The following is a 19,670-nucleotide window of genomic DNA, read 5'->3' as shown; positions in this document are numbered from 1 at the left end:
CCTTTCTCAATGAGTTAGGTTTCTGATTCACAGTCTTCTGTACAAGCCCTGTCTTCAAATACTCTGGCCTCATTGCCACCTTAGCCATACACGAACATGGCCATATCATTGCTCTAACTCATAATTATTCTACGTCCACAGTACAGAACTCTGAAATTCCTCTTTGATCACAATTTTCTATCCTTCCATCTCTCCTTCTGCCCCTTCTCCCTAAACTTCACTCTTCTCCCAATCTCTCGGTCCATCACGCCTATTCTGGCCTTACTTCGTAGTCTTCACCTTATAGCTAACCATTTCAAACATACACTGTCCTCAGGCCTTGCAACCTGCGCCCTTCTGCCTTAGTCCACGCCTTGCCAACACCTAATTGTGTTATTCCCACCATCCTATCCATACGCTGCTCCACACTGCTCAAGGAAGCCACACAACCATGTCAAATTGGTCCACTACAAATTTATTACATAAACTCAACTGGATCCTTATTGCTGCACAGCTGTCCTTTGATTCTTCCCTAATTAATTCAAACTCCTCATAGGAATCTTTCTCCTCAAGCTCCTTATACTACCCCTTCTCCCCTTCCCTCAGTCCTACTCTTTCTCCTGAGCTCCAATCCCAAATCATCAAGTGCCATCAACTGTTAGATAAATAAAAGAATCATATAGATATTTCAAATCTCAAGATTTCCAAAATGTAAATAACATTTACGCTTACACCTACTCTTTTCTCCAATGCATATGTCTGTATTCTTACAGTTACCCAAGTTCTCAAACTTGTAGTCGAGATTGACTTATGGCCAAGGTGACTTAAAGCTAAGCCACTTATCACATCTGATAAATCGCCAAGTCTTTTGAATTCTGCTTCTACAACATTTCTTGCATACGTGCCAGTTGCACTATATCGAGACAAGTAATGAAACTGGAATCCAAGACCTGGATTCAAACCCTGGCTCTGACACTTAATATTTGTGCAACCTTGGGCAAATCACTTAACTGCTCTTGGATTAAATGATTTCTAAGATACCCTCTGTCTCTAACTCTATGATTTTTTTTCTCTACTCATATGGTACCACCTTAGTCCAGACCCTCAGCATCTTGCCTTGATTTTTGCAATAGTATTCCAAATGATCTCTCTACTTCCAGTTTCTCTCCTTTTCAAACAATCCTGCAAATAGTTGCCCAAATAGTTCCTAGAGCACAGTACTGATCATGTCACTCTCTTGCTCAAGAACCTTCAATGGGCCCTTAGTGCTTCTAGAATAAAATGTAAGTTTCACAGCTTAGCATTTAAAATCCTTCCCAGTCTAGCTCTAGACTACTTTTGCAGGTTCATTTCACATTAGTATCCTCTATACTTACAGGACATTTACACAGAGCTGTCCAAAGGGAGTTGGTGTATCAGTAAGGCAATAGTAACAATGTAGATGATAATTGTCAAAATGCGTATTTAGTTCTGTACTGCAAAGTATACAAGACTCTCCATATAGAAGGTAGAAGGAATAAACCATTTATTCAGACACCAGAGAACCATATCCCACAAGCCATTTACCCAATCTTACAGAGCAGTAAAGCATTCAATACATGATATCACAGCATGGAGGCTCTCCATTCCAAAACCTCTCCGACCCCCTGCTGGGGTCTTCCCAAAGATAAACTCACAGTACAGCTAAGTCAGTCTGTTCAGCTCTATCACGATGGCCATTAGCAGCTATAACTGCTCTCTCTCTCTCTCTCTCTCTCTTTCTCTCTCTCTCTCTCTCTGCATTTCCTGTGACATAACTTCCTTTTCTTGTCAGGAAACTCCTCCCACCACATGACTTAGGCTTCCTGTGATGTAAACAGGTCACATGCCCTGTTAATGGGTGGGAAAGATCTTCAAATCTAAATTACTACTACAGTTGGTCATGTGGAACTGGAGCTCAGAGGAGATATTAGGCTTGCGTGTGCATGTGCATGTGCGTGCGTGCGTGCGTGTGTGTGTGTGTGTGTGTGTGTGTGTGTAGCATGGGCAGATCGGCCTATGGGAGTCCAGTCCTTATAGCTTGCCTCCTTCCAATCTATGTGGAAACTTTGGTGAGCCTGTTTTTGGTCATGAGTGGCTAAGGAATTGCTACTGAATGATGACGAAGTATTCTAATTAGCTTCAGAGCTAGAAGAACTGATGACTCAGAAGTTGCTCAGCTTGAACTGAATATGTATATAGCTATCCCTTACTCTCTCTTCCTCAGCAACTTTGAGCAAGAAAAATTACTGTAGACTAATTGGTAGGGAAAGGCACAGACAGCTGAATTTCCTTACCAGACTATTATGTGTCTGGGAGCACTTGGAACCTCTATTTCTTTTATGTTTTTTCCTTCCAGATCTTAAGTGAATGAAGATTCAGAGATGGGAGTACCTGGGTGATCTAGCGAGCTTAGGAGCTCTAGGAGTCCCATCAGAAGTCCCATTGGAGATCAAAGTGGTAGCAGTGGCTTCAAAAGCAGTAGCAGCTGATACCATAGAAAGGGAACTGGTCCAACTGAGGACCTAGCCCAGAAGAGAGCTATACTTAAGGAGAATTATATGACTTACTCCATAAAAGGAAAAAATTACTTCCAGGACCAGGAATCAGTTGATATCTCCTTGGCCATATGTGTTCTTTACCCATGCAACTCAAAAACCATTGTAATTTAAGTTTGAACCCACTCTCCTCAGGGAATTTGTGTAAGGAAAGAGAAAACCCTCATTTTGTGGGGAATGTCTTGTATTAACTGTGCTTTCTATACTTTCTAAGTAAAGTCCTTTTCTAAAAGTCAATGGGTGTCCAACATGCTTATTAATAGGGAACACATGAGTGGGGGCTCAAGAGCTGCAATACTGGAAACCACTGCCCCTTTGGCTTATCCCTAGAACCCTGAGGGAAGTAGTCAGCTAACCCTCTGGGGAACAAAATTATGAATATGAGTGTTCAATTAGGGGTATGGCCCCAGAGATGATGGTACATATAAATCTGGCAGTCATCCTCAGTGACAATAATGAAATCCATGGGAAATGCGATCCCTGAGGAGTATATAAAGAGGCCATGATAGACTTGGGTACACAAGAAATATGCATAATCGTTTGGACTTAAAAAGGAGGGGGTGTTACATTGATAAAGATTCTGTAGAGAAGTGGTCAGTGATGTAGGAGAATCAAGAGAGAACACTGACTTGACAGTTGAGGGTATGGGGAATATCCTGGAAAAGGCATAGACAACAGTGTCAAAAGCTACAAAGAAATCAAGAAGGTTGAGGACTAAAACAAAAGCTAAAATATTGAGCAATTAACAGATCCTTGGTAATCTTGGAGAGCGCAGCTTTATGGAGTGGTGAAACTAAAAGCCAGATTGCCAGGGGTTGAAAAATGCTTGGGAGGAGAGGTAAGAGAGAACAGGGATGAAATTTAAGAAAAGTTTTTTCTAGTATAGCAATGAAAGGAAAGAAAGGTAAAACAAAAGTTTCCTATGATATCCATTCAGTTAATCAAGATGCCACTCCTAGGAATAGCAATTACCACCATTTCATTTCATAAGCCAGCACAATTCTTGTTAAAGAGAGACAAAGAATCTTAACTCTCCACATAGATGAGAAAGAGGTGAGAGTGAGAAAGTGAATTTGCTTGCTCATCCAGGAGCAAATGTTTGACAGAATGGTCTCATCCCTAACTATGAGCAAAGAGGGTGAGTAGAAGAAGGAAGCACATTTTACATCAGTCCAACCCCAGGTACCTATTTCTTCTTCCTGCTCTTTGGAGAGGTGTGTTTCAGGGAAAAGGACCAGGACCTTCATAAGGAGGGAGAGGGTAGCATTTTTGTTGACTGACTCCAACACCAATAGAGTGCCCCCTTCCTCCCATACACCATTGGCAACAGGAAGAATGAAGTTACACCAGGGCACTTCATTTCCAAAGGTAGTTGAATCCATGCTTGCTTCCCATTTACCCCTTATCTTGGATGTCCACTTCACCCCTAACACAGAGGCTTAAAGCCTGGAGGACACCTGCCATTTTCATCTCCATGCCCCCTTTCCCAGCTTCAGCTTTGGTGAGAGGCTCCTGGAGTATTGGAGCTAGGTAGTTCTTGAAACTTCCCCAGATTCCTCAGGGTAGTGGATGGATAATATTTGCCTGAGACAAGAGTATTGGATGTAAACCTCTGGTGATTCCCTTTATGTCTATGGGGCTAATTTGCTACCTTCTAAATTCTGCTTTTCCATGGGGTTACAGCTTTAAATCAAAAGCACAGTCTAAAAATAAATTAATAAATAAATAGCTTCAGCCTTTTTCTAATACGGTATTTTATTTTCATGACTATTCAGGTACTTCCAAATTAGGCTTCCCATTCCAGTTTTACATGCTTCACACAACTTTATTTTCCTTCTATTTGGTGAAATCTCATAGTATCTGTTTAATCTGCTCTATTAATCCAAACTATTCTGAGCATTCCCAAAAGGATTTGTTCTGTGAAGTTTGGATTCAGTCAAAGGGCCACAATTGAGGACCTAGAGGGTCACATGTGGCCTCAAGGCTGCAGGTTCCCAACCCCTGTGTCTAGACCAAACAAAAACTTCTGTGTCATTCAAAGCTTATCATCAGCCCTCACCACCCTGTCTTTGTTATTAACTCCCTAAACAGGCCAATCCATACAGGATACATTTCCTCTTTCTTTTGGCTCCTACTTCTGAACCTTTCCTTTGTTGCTCCTTGTATCTGAATTAATTTACCTCCTCTTGTTCATGTTATTATATCAATGAGCTCAGAGCTCTATGTCTACTTTCATCCAGGAAGATTTTGTAAAAATTAGTCATAACTTCTGACCAGTCTTCTAATTTAATCTATAAACTTATTGCCATATTTACCTTTCGCTACAATACCAAAAAACTGAGTAGACTCTTTAACAGTAATGTCCAACATTTTATAAACTCACACTGCCAAAATGCTTAGAAGTTTACAAAATGCTTTCCTCATAACAACTGGGGTGTCAGGTGTATATATGTGTGTGTGTGTATATATATATATATATATATATATATATATATGCATATATATGTGTGTGTGTATGTATATACACGCACACACATACACAGATACACATATATACATGTTTGCATTATACATATACACACATGTATATGTGTTTATGTGTATGTATATATACATATGCACACACAGGTTCACATTGTACTACAGTGATTAATCATGTGGCATAATTCAAACAAATCACATTAAAATATCAACATGTTTACTTCGACATTGTATAATTCTTTTATTTTTGTGAAAGCTGTTTCTGTATACCATGTTCTTTAGTTCTTCCATGTTATAGAGAAATGTGCATAGTTATATATAAGAATATATAAGACATGCTTATTCAGTTTACAAAACTCAAGACAGCCTCTATTAATTCAATGTCTCCCAAGCCTGCATTATAATGGCCTTCCACTGTATTAAATTTCCAGCAGCAATACCGCATGACACTGCTGATCCCAGTTAATCTGATAAGCATTCTCAGCAATGTCAAGGGGGAACTATTTGAATTAACCATCTGTCAATAAAGACTGAAAGCTGAAAAAAAATCCTTATAAAAACAATTAGCTAGACGCTTTTAGATTTCTGTTTTTCTAGGAGCAACCTATACTCATACGACTAAGTTGTTGTTTTTAATTTAGGAGGTAATATAAATACTAATTCAAATACAAAGACACAAAAGGTTTTTTCTAGCATCCTTTCTTCTCTAACAAAAAAATCAGATAAGAGACCACTGTATTTTCATCCAAGACTGAACTCCTACAAGTGGCATAATATTCACCATACCTAATTTGTCAAAACTATTTTTTCCAGGAAAGGAAAATGTATAAATATAGCAGTCTTATGTGCCTAGAAGTCATTAGAATGTTGTAGCACTAATAAATATTATTAGATGGTTTAAAATATATATATAATAGTTAATAATTTAAATATTACTTTCCATGGAGCTAAGGTGGCAAGTTAGGGACAGCCACCCAGCTGAATTCTCCCAACAACCCCCAAAAACAACTTTAAAATAAAGCTCCAAATAAATTTTGTAGTGGCAGAGCCAACAAAAAGTCAGTGTGAGACATTTTTTTGGCCTAAGAAAATTTAAGAGGTCAGTAGAAGTCTACAGCACTGGGGTAGAGAACTATATTGAAACCCACATATATTACAGTAGCAACAGCGGCAGCAATAGCAGCAGCAGCTTCCAGAGCTCTCAATCCAGAGATGGTGAGGTGGTCTGACAACTGCTAGAAAGAGATTTCAGAGGACACTTCACCGGTAGTAGGAAGCTGCTGCTGGGTAACTCTATTGCCCATACATTGTTCTGGGTCATAGTTCTTCTAGGGAGGATAGGAGCACTAAGGCAATCAAGTGCCTTTGATTGAGTCTCATCTTTTGGTGAATCAAGAGTCTTGGATCACCTGATGAAGTCACAAGAAAGCCTAAGGCACATGAGTTTTATTCACATGGTTGTGATGCCCACTGACCCTGAAGAAGTGTATACATACTCTGAGGTTAGCATTTTGCTTTGGGGGCTCACTCATGGGAAGAGTGTTTGTGTGATGTAGCCAGATGAGACTCTGAGTAGCCGTTAAAGAGCCTCCCACCCAGGCTTTGAAAACTCAACTGTTGGTGCTTCTCTCTCTGGTAACTATGTATGCATTGTCTTAGTCAGACAGTTAGAAGCCCTGTGTGTTGATCTGTGTTATTTTCTCTGCTTGTAATTTCTCTGTATTTTCTCTGAAGTTCAGGGTGCTGACTTTTCCCTCTGAACTAAGTAAATGATGTCTATATCTAATTAAAGTAAGATTGTTAACATCTTTAAAGTTACTTTCATTTAGAAAGCAGGTCAAAGAACCTATACTAGAAATCCTTCTGTGTGCTGGTGTTATTGGTCTTACACCCCCACGGCAGGTTCTAGTAACACTGTCATTATAGAGATCCAAAAAATACTGAAGAAAATAACACCTTAAAAATAGACTAGACCAAATGGCAAAAGAGGTTCCAAAAGCCAATGAGGAGAAGAATGCCTTAAAAAGCAGAACTGGCCAAATGGAAAAGGAGATCCAAAAGCTCACTGTGAAGAAAATAATTCCTTAAAAATTAGAATGGAGTAAATGGAAGCTAATGATTTAATGAGAAATCAAGAAATTATAAAACAAAACCAAAAGAATTATAAAATAGAAGAAAATGTGAAATATCTCATTGGAAAAACCACTGACCTGGAAATAGATCCAGGAGAGATAATTTAAAAATTATTGTACTACCTGAAAGCCATGATCAAAAAAAGAGCCTAGGCATCATCTTTCAAGAAATTATCAAGGAGAACTGCCCTGATATTCTAGAGCCACAGGGCAAAATAGAAATTGAAAGAATACACCAATAGCCTCTTGAAAAAGATCCCAAAAAGAAAACTCCTAGGAATATTGTCGCCAAATTTCCAGAATTCCCAGGTCAAGGAGAAAATATTGCAAGCAGCTAGAAAGAAATAATTTGAGTATTGTGGAAACACAATCAGGATAACACAAGATCTAGCAGTTTCTATATTAAGGGATCAAAAGGCTTGGAATATGATATTCCAGAGGTCAAAGGAACTAGGATTAAAACCAATAATCACCTACCCAGCAAAACTGAGTATCATGCTCCAAGGCAAAATATGGATTTTCAATAAAATAGAGGACTTTCAAGCTTTCTCAGTGAAAAGACCAGAGCTGAATAGAAAATTTGACTTTCAAACACAAGAATCAAGGGAAGCATGAAAAGGTAAACAAGAAAGAGAAATCATAAGGGACTAACTAAAGTTGAACTGTTTTGTTTACCTTCCTACATGGAAAGATGATGTGTGTAATTCATGAGACCCTTCTCAGCATTAGGGTAGTTGAAGGAAATATGCACACACACGCGCATACATATACATAAATACATATATATTATGTGTGTGTGTGTGTGTGTGTGTGTATATATATATAGACAGAGGGCACATGGTGAGTTGAATATGAAGGGATGATATCTAAAAAATAAAATCAAATTAAAGGATGGGAGAGGAATATATTGAGAGAGGGAGAAAGGGAAAGGTAGAATGGGGCAAATTATCTCACATAAAAGTGGCAAGAAAAAGCAGTTCTGTTGGAAAGGAAGAGGGGGCAGGTGAAACGAAATGAGTGAATCTTGCTCTCATTGTATTTGACTTGAGGAGGGAATAACATACACACTCAATTGGATATCTTACCCCACATGAAAGTAGGGGAAAGGGGATAAAAAAGCGGGGATAATAAAAGGGAGGGCAGATGGGGGAGGAGGTAATCAAAAGCAAACACTTTTGAAAAGGGACAGGGTCAAGGGAGAAAATTAAATAAAGGGGGACAGGATAGGATGGAGGGAACTATAGTCAGTCTTTCACAACATGACTGTTATGGAAGTGTTTTGCATAATGATACATGTGTGGCCTATGTTGAACTGCCTGCCTTCTTAGGAAGGGTGGGTGGGAAGGGAAGAAGGGAGAGAATTTGGAACTCAAAGTTTTAAAAGCAGATGCTCAAAAAAAGAGATGTTTTTGCATGCAACTGGGAAATAAGATATACAGGCAATGGGGCATAGATATCTATCTTGCCCTACAAGAAAGTAAAGGGAGAGGGGATGGGGGGGAGTGGGGTGACAGAAGGGAGGGCTGACTGGGGAATGGGGCAATCAGAATATATGCCATCTTGGAGTGGGGGGGGTAGAAATGGGGAGAAAATTTGTAACTCAAAATGTTGTGGACATCATTGCTGGAAACTAAAAAATATTAAATAATAAAATATGGGGAAAAAAGAACAAAAAAAGAAACTAAAAGCAGACAAAATTCATTCTCTTCCCTAAAGTCCCCCTCATGTGTAATGTTCATTAAACACAACTTCATGATTAAAATAAAAGAAATTATCAAGGAACACTGCCCCCGATATTCTAGAACCAGATGGTAAAATAGAAATTGAAAAAATCCACTGATCACCTCCTGAAAGAGATACCAAAATGTAAACTGCCAAGACTATTATAGCCAAATTCCAGAGTTCCTAGGTCAAGAAGAAATTATTGCAAGCAGCCAGAAAGAAATAATTCAGGTATCATGAAGCCACAAACAGGATAACATAAGATTTAGCAGCTTCTACATTAAAGTAGTAGAGGGCTTGGAATATGATATTCCAGAGGGCAAAGTAGTTGGAATTACAACCAAGAATTACATACCCAGGAAAACTGAGTATAATCCTTCAAGGAGAAAAATGGATATTCAATGAGATAAGAGGAATTTCATGCATTCTTCAGAAAAAAGCAGAGCTAAATATAAAATTTGACTTTCAAATACAAGACTCAAGAGAAACATGAAAAGGTAAACAGAAAGAGAAATCATAAGGGACTTATTAAAGTTAAAGTGTTTACATTCCTACATGAAAACATGATATTTGTAACTCATACGACCTTTTTCATATTAGGATAGCTGGAAATAGTATATATAAACAGAGAGCACAGGTGTGAGTTGAATGTGAAGGGATGGTATCTAAAAAATAAAATTAAGGGGTTAGGGAGGAATGTACTAGGAGAAAGAGAAAGGGAGAGGTAGAAGGGGTAAATTATCTCACATGAAAGAGGCAAGAAAAAGCTTTAACAATGGAGGGGAAAACGTGGGAGGTGAGGGGAGTGAGTGAACCTTACTCTCATAAGAATTGGTTCAAAGAGGGAATAACAAACACCAAATTGGGTATAGAAATCTATCTTACCATACAGGTGTAACCAGAATTGTCTTTGTTTTCTTTGAGTGACTCAATTTATCTCAGTGAGCTTTACTAGGTGCTAAGCCCCAGGCCCAAACCCCATTAGGTGTTAATGTAATCCATGTGGATGTGAACATCCCAGGGTCCTAAGGGGAGGGGCCAACTCAAGAACCAATCACCAGAGCCTGAGCTCTGGTGATTCAGATGATGTCTGATGATGTCTAAAGGCCTATAAGAAGGGAGGACAGAGCTATTGGTGTGGGGGCTCTGGAGATGGTGTTGATGAGGAGACTCCGGGCAGCTGTAGCTAAGGAGCCCTCCAGCTTGTAAACCCGGATGTTGAAACTTTGTTGAACTGTGGTAGCTATCTGTTGGGACTTGAATCAAAGTCTGTTGATGTCTGTAATTTGTTTGCATTTTGTTTTGAAGTTCAGGGTGCTGGTTTTTTCCCCCTGAACTAACTGAATGATATTTGAATTAAAAGTAAGCTTGTCAACCCCTTCACCTTGCTTTCCTTAATTAAGCAGATTGAAAGAACCTGTGCTGTTGGCAGCTTTCTGGGTGCTGGCTGTGGGTGAATCATACCCCCACAGAAGCTGCTAGCCAGGTTGTTGACACAACAGGAAAGTAGGGGAGAAGGGGATAAGAGAAGGGGGAGTGAAAGAAGAGACGGCAGGTTGAGCAAGGGGGTTGTCAGAAGCAAAACACTTTTGAGGAAGGACAAGGTGAAAGGAGAGAGAGAATAGAATAAATGGGTGGTGGGATAGGATGGAAGGAAGTATAGTTAGGCTTTCACACCATGGCTATTATGGAAGTCTTGCATGACTACACATGTATAACCTATATCAATTTGCTTGCCTTCTCAATGAGAGGGAGTGGGGAGGGAGAAAGGGAGAGAATTTGGAACTCAAAGTTTTAAAAACAAATGTTAAGAATTGTTTTTACACATACCCAGGGGAAACTAAAATACTAAATAAGGAAAAAATAATAAAAAAGAGAAAAAAAGAAAATAATTCCTTAAAAGTTAGAATTGGGTGAATGGAAGATATTGACTCCATGAGACATCTAGAAACAAAACAAAGTCAAAAACCAAAAAAAAAGGAAGAATAAGAAGATGTGAAATATCTCATTAGGAAAACAACTGACCTAGAAAATGGATCAAAGAGAGATAATTTAAAAATTCTTGGACTATCTTAAAGTCATGATAAAAAATTTATACATTATATTCCAAGAAATTATCAAGGAAAACTATCCTTATATCTTAGATCTAGAAGGTAAAATGGAAATTGAAAGAATCCATTGATCACCTCCTGAAAGATATCCCAAAATGAAAACTCTCAGGAATATTATTGCCAAATTCAAAAGTTCTTAGTTCAAAGAGAAAATACTTCAAGCAGCCATAAAGAAACCATGCAAATATCATGGAGCTACAGTTAGGATCATACAATATTTATTGACTTCTATGTTAAAGGAGTGGAGGAATTGGAATATGATATTCTATAAGGCAAAGGAGCTAGGATGATAACCAAAAATAACGTATCCAGAAAAAATTAGTGTAACCCTTCAAGGGAAAAAAATCATTGATATTTAAAGAAATAGAGAACTTTCAATTATTTTCCTGATGAAAAGACCAGAGCCAAATAGAAAATCTGACATTTAAACACTAGACTGAAGAGAAGCATAAAAAAAATAAACATAAAAGAGTAATCTAAGAAACTTGATAAAGTTAAACTGCTTTCATTCCTATATGGGAAGATGATACACGTAATTCCTAAGAACTTTATCATTATTAGGGCAGTTAAAAGGAGTTTACATTGACAGAGGGCATGGGTATGAGCTGATTATTATGGAACGATCTAAAAAAATGAAAGGGTGACAAAAATGGATGCATTGGGAGAAGGGGGAAGGAAGAGGTAGAATGGGAAAATTTTTCTTCTCTAGAAGTTCAGAAGACTTCTAAAAACCTCTTCAGGTATATATGTCGTATCCTCTTCAATCCAGATGAGAATAAGGGTCCAATGTTACCAGCCCTCCCTCATACCTGCTTCCTTTGTATTAATTCTTCCTTTCAGATCCTATTTTTTGGAGATAATTTCTTCTTTTAACCTTTTCCTACCCAATTTTATTTTTTAGAATCACCTCATCATACACAACTCAGCCCCAACCTTTCTTTCAAACTACCTTAGTTAATGATAACAGTTTTAAGAATACTGCTAATAATAATAATAACTAATAATTATTAATATTAATAACACTTTCATTTATCAGAAGTAAATAGTTTGACCTTAATCAGTGCCTTGTAATTAGTCTTTAATGATTTCCTTATATTTCTTCTAGATCTTTTATTTTGAATTTTCCATTCGGTTCTGGTCTTTGGATTAAAGCATTAAAGCAGAATGGATTAAAAATCAGAATCCAACAATATGCTGTTTACAAGAAACATTCAAAAATGAGAGATACCCACAGAGTTCAAATGGAGGGTTGAAGTAAAATTTATCATACTTTAGCTGATACAAAAAAGGCAGGGATAGCAATTATGATCTCAAAGTTATGGCTAAAATAGATTTAATTAAAAGAAGTAAACAGTGTAGCTATGTTTTGATAAAAGGTACCATAGACAATGAAGCAATATCAATACTGAACTTATGTACATCGAGTACCATACCATTTAAATTTTTAAATGAAAAGTTAAATGAATTACAAGTGGAGATAGATAGCAGTACTATAATAATATAATAACTCCCCCTCTCAGAACTAGATAAATCTAACCAAAAATAAATAAGAAAAAATTTAAGAAAATGAATAGAATTTTAGGTAAACCAGATATAATAGATATCTGGAGGGAACTGAATGGAAATAGAAAGGAATACATCTTTTTCTCAGTGGTTCATTATACCTTTACAAAGATTGACCCTACATTACTACATAAAAATTTTATAGTTAAAAGCAGAAAAGCAGAAATATCAAAAGCATCCTTTTCAGATGATAACACAATAAAAATTACATTCAATAAGGCCCCAAGGAAACATATATTAAAAACAAATTGGAGATTAAACAACCTAATCTTATAGAATGAGTGGGTTAAAGAACAAATCATAGAAACAATTAATAATTTCATTAAAAAGAATGACAATATTGAGAAAATATATCAAAACTTATAGGCTACAGCAAAATCAGTGATTAGAGAAAAACTTATACTCTAAATGCTTATATCATTAAAATAGAAAAAAGAATAGATTAATGAATTGGGTTTTCAATTTTAAAAACTAGAAAAAGAACAAGTTAAAGATCCCAAATTGAACATTAAATGGAAATCCTAAAAGTTAAAAGTGAGATTAATAAAATTGACAGAAAAAATTGAATTAAATAAAACCAGTAGTTGGTTTTATAAATAAAACAGATACACAATTAATTTGATTTTTTAAAAATAGAGAAGAAAACCAAATCATTATTGTTAAAAATGAAAAGAGTGAATATATCACCAACAAAGATGAAATTAAACCAATTATAAGTTCTTTTGCCCAATCATATGCTAATAAATTTAACAATTTAAGTGAATTGGAAGAATATTTACAAAATATAAATTGCCTAGATTAGCAGATGACCAAAGAAAATATCTAAATAGACCTACTTTAGAAAAAGAAATTGAACAAGTCATAACTGAGCTTCCTAAGAGAATAGTACCAAGACCAGATGAATTTACAAGTGAATTCTATCAATGTAAAGATCAACTAATTCTAATATTAAATAAATTATTTAGAAAATAGGCAAAGAAGGAATTCTACCAAACTAAATTTATGAAATAAATATGATACTAATACCTAAACCAAGAAGAGTAAAAACAGAAAAAGAAAATTATAGACCAATTTCATTAATGAATATGGGTGCAATAGTATTCTATCACATTCATATAACCACAGCTCTTTCAGCCATTCCCCAATTGATGGGCATCACCTCAATTTCCAATATTTTGCCACCACAGAAAGGACTGCTATAAATATTTTTGTACATATGGGTCCTTTTCCAATTTTTATGATCTCTTTGGGATACAGACCTAGTAGTGGTATTGATTTGGGCATAGTTCCAAAATATTCTTCAGAATGGCTGGATCAGTTCACAACTCCACCAACAGTGCATTAGTGTCTCAATTTCCTTACATCTTCTCCAGCATTTATCATTTTCCTTTTTTGTCATATTACTCAATCTGATAGGTGTGAGGTGGTACTGCAGAATTATTTTAATTTGCATTTCCTTAGTCAAAAGTGATTTAGAGCGTTTCTTCATATGCCTATAGATAGCTTTGATTATTTTTCATCTGCAAATTATCTGTTCATATCCTTTGACAATTTGTCAATGTAACAGCAGCCATACTGGGATACCCAGAATGGCTGCTAGTGCAGGTTCTTTTATCTGCTTTACTAGGAGAGATAGCTGTTTCAGGGGTCAACAATCTTCTTTAATTAAACAGAAAAAATACAGAGAAGAGAAATAAAGACCAACAGACGGAGCTCTACTGCCTGAATCAAAGCTTTGCATCCACCACTGAATCAAGAAGGAAGAGTTGGGGAGCTCTGAACATACAGCCACTCAGAGTCTCAACCAGGGACTCACAACATCTTTCTCACAAGCAAGCCCCCAAAGCAAAAGCTCACCTCTCAGAATATATACTCTTTCAGCTAATAGGCTCAGTGCCTAATTAGAAATTAACAAAAGGTGTGTAAGCCTTCCTACAAGCAAGCAAGCTTTCCTTAATGGGCTTCACATGAGGCCTATTGATAGGCCAGGAAGATCTTATTCCCCATTAACCTTACAGTCAATTGGACAGTAGCTTGTATTCTTGCAAATTTGACTTAGTTCTCTACATATTTGAGAAATGAGGCCTTTATAAGATTGTTTCACAGCTTTTTTCTTTCTAATCTTGATTGCATTGGTTTTGTTTGTACAAAAGTTTTTCAATTTAATATGATCAAAATTATCTATTCTACATTTCATAGTGCTCTCTATCTTTTGTTTGGTCATGAATTCTTCCCCTCCCCATAGATCTAACAGGTACTGAGGTGACAATAAGCACATTTTGTGTCTATATTTTGTGATACCAGAAAACATATTTACTCAATTCCTTGATCATTATTAGGCTTCCTGAGAATGCCAGGGTATGTGGGTAAGGTATGTAGAAATTGGGTAGTCTGCCTTCCATTTGGGTAGCCATGTTGTCTGGAGCTACAAATATATTTACTTGAAGCAAGGACTCATGTTAGGGAATGATGAGGGGGAAAATTGTGAGAGAGGAAGAAGACAGATTTTGAAAGGCCAGAGTTTGGATTTGACATGATAGGATAAAGAGAGATCATAAAGGTTTATAATCATTCTTCAAGTGACACAACTATGCATGCATTTAGAGATTGAATTTCAAGATCTCAAAGAAAAGAAATTTTCAAAGGAATGGAATCCTATTTTAACATTTGGCTATAACAAGATTGAGGACTGTCTCAATTTCCTAAGGCAGGTTTGTCTTCAGATGAATTTAATTAAGCTTCTGGGACAAGTATAAGAAGATGATACGTCTATGTATGCCTATAGCTATAAAAATTCAATGTGCCTTTGAGACTTTGGCTGAAATATTTTTTTAAAAGCCACAGTATCACTTCCTACTAATATGGCTTAAACAAGAGGCAGAATATCCAACTCCCACATATGTCAATCAGCAAAACCCTGATGTTTTGTACCACACCAAATGATTATCAGAAAATACAATGAGAAACTACAGTGACATCTTCCACCTCAAAAATGCACAAATAGTCAAGCCTGAGATCAGTAGGAAAGGAAGCCTCTTCAGCAAAGAGAACCATCACTATCAGAAACAGGACAGCCTTCAAGGCTCTATCAGAGAGCTTCTCTGAGAAAGTGCCAGAATGACAACCTTGGAAGTTGTAGGGCATGGCAACAGGCAGTAACCAGTCTACCATTTCTTGCTGTCTCATAACCAGCCTCCTCAAGTAAAAAGACCTCAGACCATGGCTGCACTAGTACCAAATGTTCCATTTCCTCCTCAGCTTGGCTTTATAAGAGGAAAGGCTTTAGGAGACCAAGTTGGGTCACTTCCATTTGCTCCAAAGAAACCACTTCTATCTATACCAACACAAAATATCTTCCACCTCCTGCTGCCACAGTCCAATCTTCCAACTGGGATGGAGAAGACCTCCAGTACAAAGAAAAGCTGTCCTCCCTTCAATTTCAGGTCTCCGATATTCTGCTCTGCCTTTCCTTTGAGGGTATATTAATCCTCCCTCAAACACCCTAACCACTTAGTTCTTCAACCTACTCACCTTCCATGAACTACTCCTCCAGCCCACCTCAGCTACATACAAAGATGGTCATATCTTTGATCTTTTCATCACCCATAAAAGTACCCCTCCATGTATAAAAATACTGAAATCCCTTCATCCAACTATCTATTGGTTATTTACACAGCCTTACATAAGCCTACTTTTGCTTCTTGTTCGGCGCTGCCAACATGGTGTTCAAGCGCTATGTGGAGTTCGGCCAGGTGGCCTACATCTCCTTTGGGCCACACGCTGGCAAGCTGGTAGCTATTGTGGATGTTATTGATCAGAACAGGGCTTTGGTTGATGGCCCATGCAGTGGTGTGAGGAGGCATGCCATGCCATTAAATACACGCAACTTACAGACTTCGTGCTCAAGTTCCCACACAGTACTCGTCAGAAGTATGTCCGGGCTGCTTGGGAGAAAGAAACGATCAAAAGAAACGATCAATACAAAATGGAAAGCCACAAGATGGGCCAAGAAGATTGAAGCCAAAGAGAGGAAAGCTAAGATGACAGATTTTGACCATTACAAAGTCATGAAGGCTAAGAAAATGAGAAATAGAATTATCAAGCATGAAGTGAAGAAGCTCCAGAAGGCACTCACCCAGGAGGGCTCTCCTAAGAAGAGAGCCGCCCAGAAGGCACTTGCCGCAAAGGTCTCCACCAAGAAGATCCCCTCAAAGAAGGCTGAGGGTCAGAAGGCAGCCCCTGCCCAGAAGGGTCAGAAAGCCTCCGGCCAGAAGGCCCCAGCCAAGAATGGACCTGCCCAGAAAGGACCTGCCCAGAAGGCAGCTCCCACCCAGAAAGCAGCTGCTCCAAAGGCCAAAAAATGACATTCTGCCAGAAATTAAATAAAGATTTTGCTACACATAAGCCTACTTTCATCTGCACTGTGATCTCCAATTCCTTGACACCTCAAATCTCTCCTAGACCATCTCTCCTATACCTGACACTCTCTCCTTACCTCCCTGGTAAATCAATTCAACTCTACACTGTCCTCCTCTCTTGAATTCCTAGCCCCATTATCATATCACCAATTTTGCCCAGCCAAGTTTCAGCCTTGGATCACTCCCAAAATTTGTTGCCTTTATGCTTATACACATGATGCTGAACAAGGGTGAAGAAAATAATAAAAATGTTTTGATTGGGTCCGCTACAACTTTTGTTACACAACTTCAACTGGGATCTCACTGTTGCTAGGCAATTCTACGATACTTCTCTTAGCAACTCAATATCCCACTCTCCACAACAGTTTTTCCAAACCTTTTCATGTGCCCTCAAACTTCTCATGCCTTCCCCTGCCCCTACTTTCTCAGTTGAGAATTTTTCCTCATATTTTACAGAAAAAATTGGAGCCATTCACTGTGAAATCCCTCTCTCCCCTGTTATCTCCTATCACTCAGATACCTTCTGCCACTATCTCCTCCTTCAGCCCTGTTTCTATGATGAAGTGGCCTTACTTCTTACTAAAGCTAAACCCTCTACTTGTTCAAATGATCCCATTCCAGCCCATTTCCTCTGATTGCTTCCTCTACCATCTCCACTCTTTCACTTATTTTCAATCTCTCCCTCTCTATTGATTCATTTCCTACTGCCTATAAACATGTCCATGTCTCCGCTATCCTTAAAAAACCCTCACTTGATCCTTCCTTCTCTATTAAGTATTGCCTTATATCTCTTCCGGCCTTTTAAGCTAAACTCCCTGAAAAGGCCATCTATAATATATCCCTTCACTTTTTCTCCTCTCATTCTCTTTTTAACCTTTTAAAATCTGGCTTACAACCTTATTACTCCACCAAAATTGCTCTCTCCAAAATTGTTAATGATCGCTTAGTTGCTAGATCCAATGGTCTTTTCTCAATCCTCATTCTCCTCAACTCTCCATAGCCTTTGACATTGTTGATCTCTCTCCCTCCCTCTCTCTCTCTCTCTCTCTCTCTCTCTCTCTCTCTCTGTCTGTCTCTCTTTCTCTCTCTCTCTTTCTCTCCCTCCCTCCTTGATGCCCTCTTCTCTCTAAGTTTTCAGGACACTATTCTCTCCTGGTTCTTTTCCTGCTCATGAGATCATGTTTTCTGTCTCTTTTGCAAGATCCTTCTCCAGGTCACTCCCTCTAGCCATACATATCCCTTAGGGTTCTCTCCTTGGACCTCTTCTCTTCTGGCTCTATACTACTTCACTTGGTGAGTGACACCATAGATTAGTTACCACCTGTACTCTGATTCTCGAATCTACCTTTCTTCTCCCAAACTTTCTGCTGATCTCCAATCTTGCATCTCCAACTGCCTTCAGACATCTCAAACTGGATGTTCAGTATACATTTAAACTCAATATGTCCAAAAGAAAACTCATTATCTTTTCCCCTAAACCCTCCCTCCCCACCCCTACCATCTTCCCTCTTACTGTAGAGGGCAACACCAACCTTCCAGTCCCTTAAATTATCAACCCAGGAGTCATCTTGGATTCCTCACTATCTCTTACCACCTCCTTCCGCCCATATCCAGACTGTTGTCAAGGCCTGCCAAATTTATCTTGTCAACATCTCTTGAATATGTCCTCTCTTTTCCCCTGGCACCATCACCATTCTAGGTGACATGGACATGCATGGACAATGCAGGCATTCCTGGGTCCTGGGGGAACAGTCTCCAAATTGATTGTCTCATAGACACAAACAGAACCAGAGGTGGCGTGGCAGGGACAGGAGTGTAATACCTGGTTCAGTTCACTTAGCTGTTACAAGAAACAGGGATTGTGAGCATGTCAAAAAGTTAGATGGAAGTTTCATCCATCAGCTGGAAGTAGGGGGAGCTCCAACTAAACAATACCCTTTGCCAGAGGGTAAGATGATCCAGAGAGCAAAAGATTATTGTTATGCCAAGCTCAGGGCACAGCCTGCTTGCTAGGCCTGAGCTCTGGGAAACAGCATGTCTCCAAATATCTTGACACTGTAAAATGGACATTCACAGTTTCATAAAGAATTCACTTTCTAGAAGCAGCTAGGTGACACAGTGGAAAGAGTGTTGGGCCTGGAATCAGGAAGGCTCATAGTCCTGAGTTCAGATCTGATCTCAGATACTTACTAGCTGTGTGACCCTGAAAAAGTCACTTAACCTCAGTTTCCTTATCTGTAAAATGAGAATAATAATAGCACTTATCTTTTAGGATTGTCATGAGGATCAAATGAGATAATATTTGTAAATCACTTAGCACAGTGACTGGCACATACTAAGTACCATAATGTTAGTTATTATTATTATTTGTTATGTGTATGGAAATGCTCTTTTGTTCGGTGTTTAAATTCAGAATAAAAAAATAAAACAAAGCACACAGAATGTGAAAAGTTACTTTGAGTAGAAAAATTGTTTCTTCCTCAATGTCTCTTCTGTGAATTATTCTTTTAATTAATGTTCTTCATAACCTGGCCTCAACTTGCTTTCTTAGTGTCACTATGCATTATTGTATACTGTATATGCTCCTCTACAAACTGGCCTTCCTACTGTTCCTCACACATGACATTCAGTTGACCATTTCCATGACTTATACAGGCTATTTTCTATGCTGTGAATGCAGTCCTTCCT

General features: G+C 38.1%; 1 pseudogene; it reads left to right on the top strand.

Moving 5' to 3' along the window:
- The first annotated feature begins 16,279 nt into the window (after window positions 1-16,279).
- Window positions 16,280-16,928, top strand: LOC118839207 (annotated as a pseudogene).
- Window positions 16,929-19,670: the final 2,742 nt, after the last annotated feature.

The sequence above is a fragment of the Trichosurus vulpecula genome, chromosome 2, assembly GCF_011100635.1.
Source record: "Trichosurus vulpecula isolate mTriVul1 chromosome 2, mTriVul1.pri, whole genome shotgun sequence".
In the NCBI taxonomy this organism is placed as follows: Eukaryota; Metazoa; Chordata; class Mammalia; order Diprotodontia; family Phalangeridae; genus Trichosurus; species Trichosurus vulpecula.
This window is presented reverse-complemented; position numbering and strand designations above follow the sequence as displayed.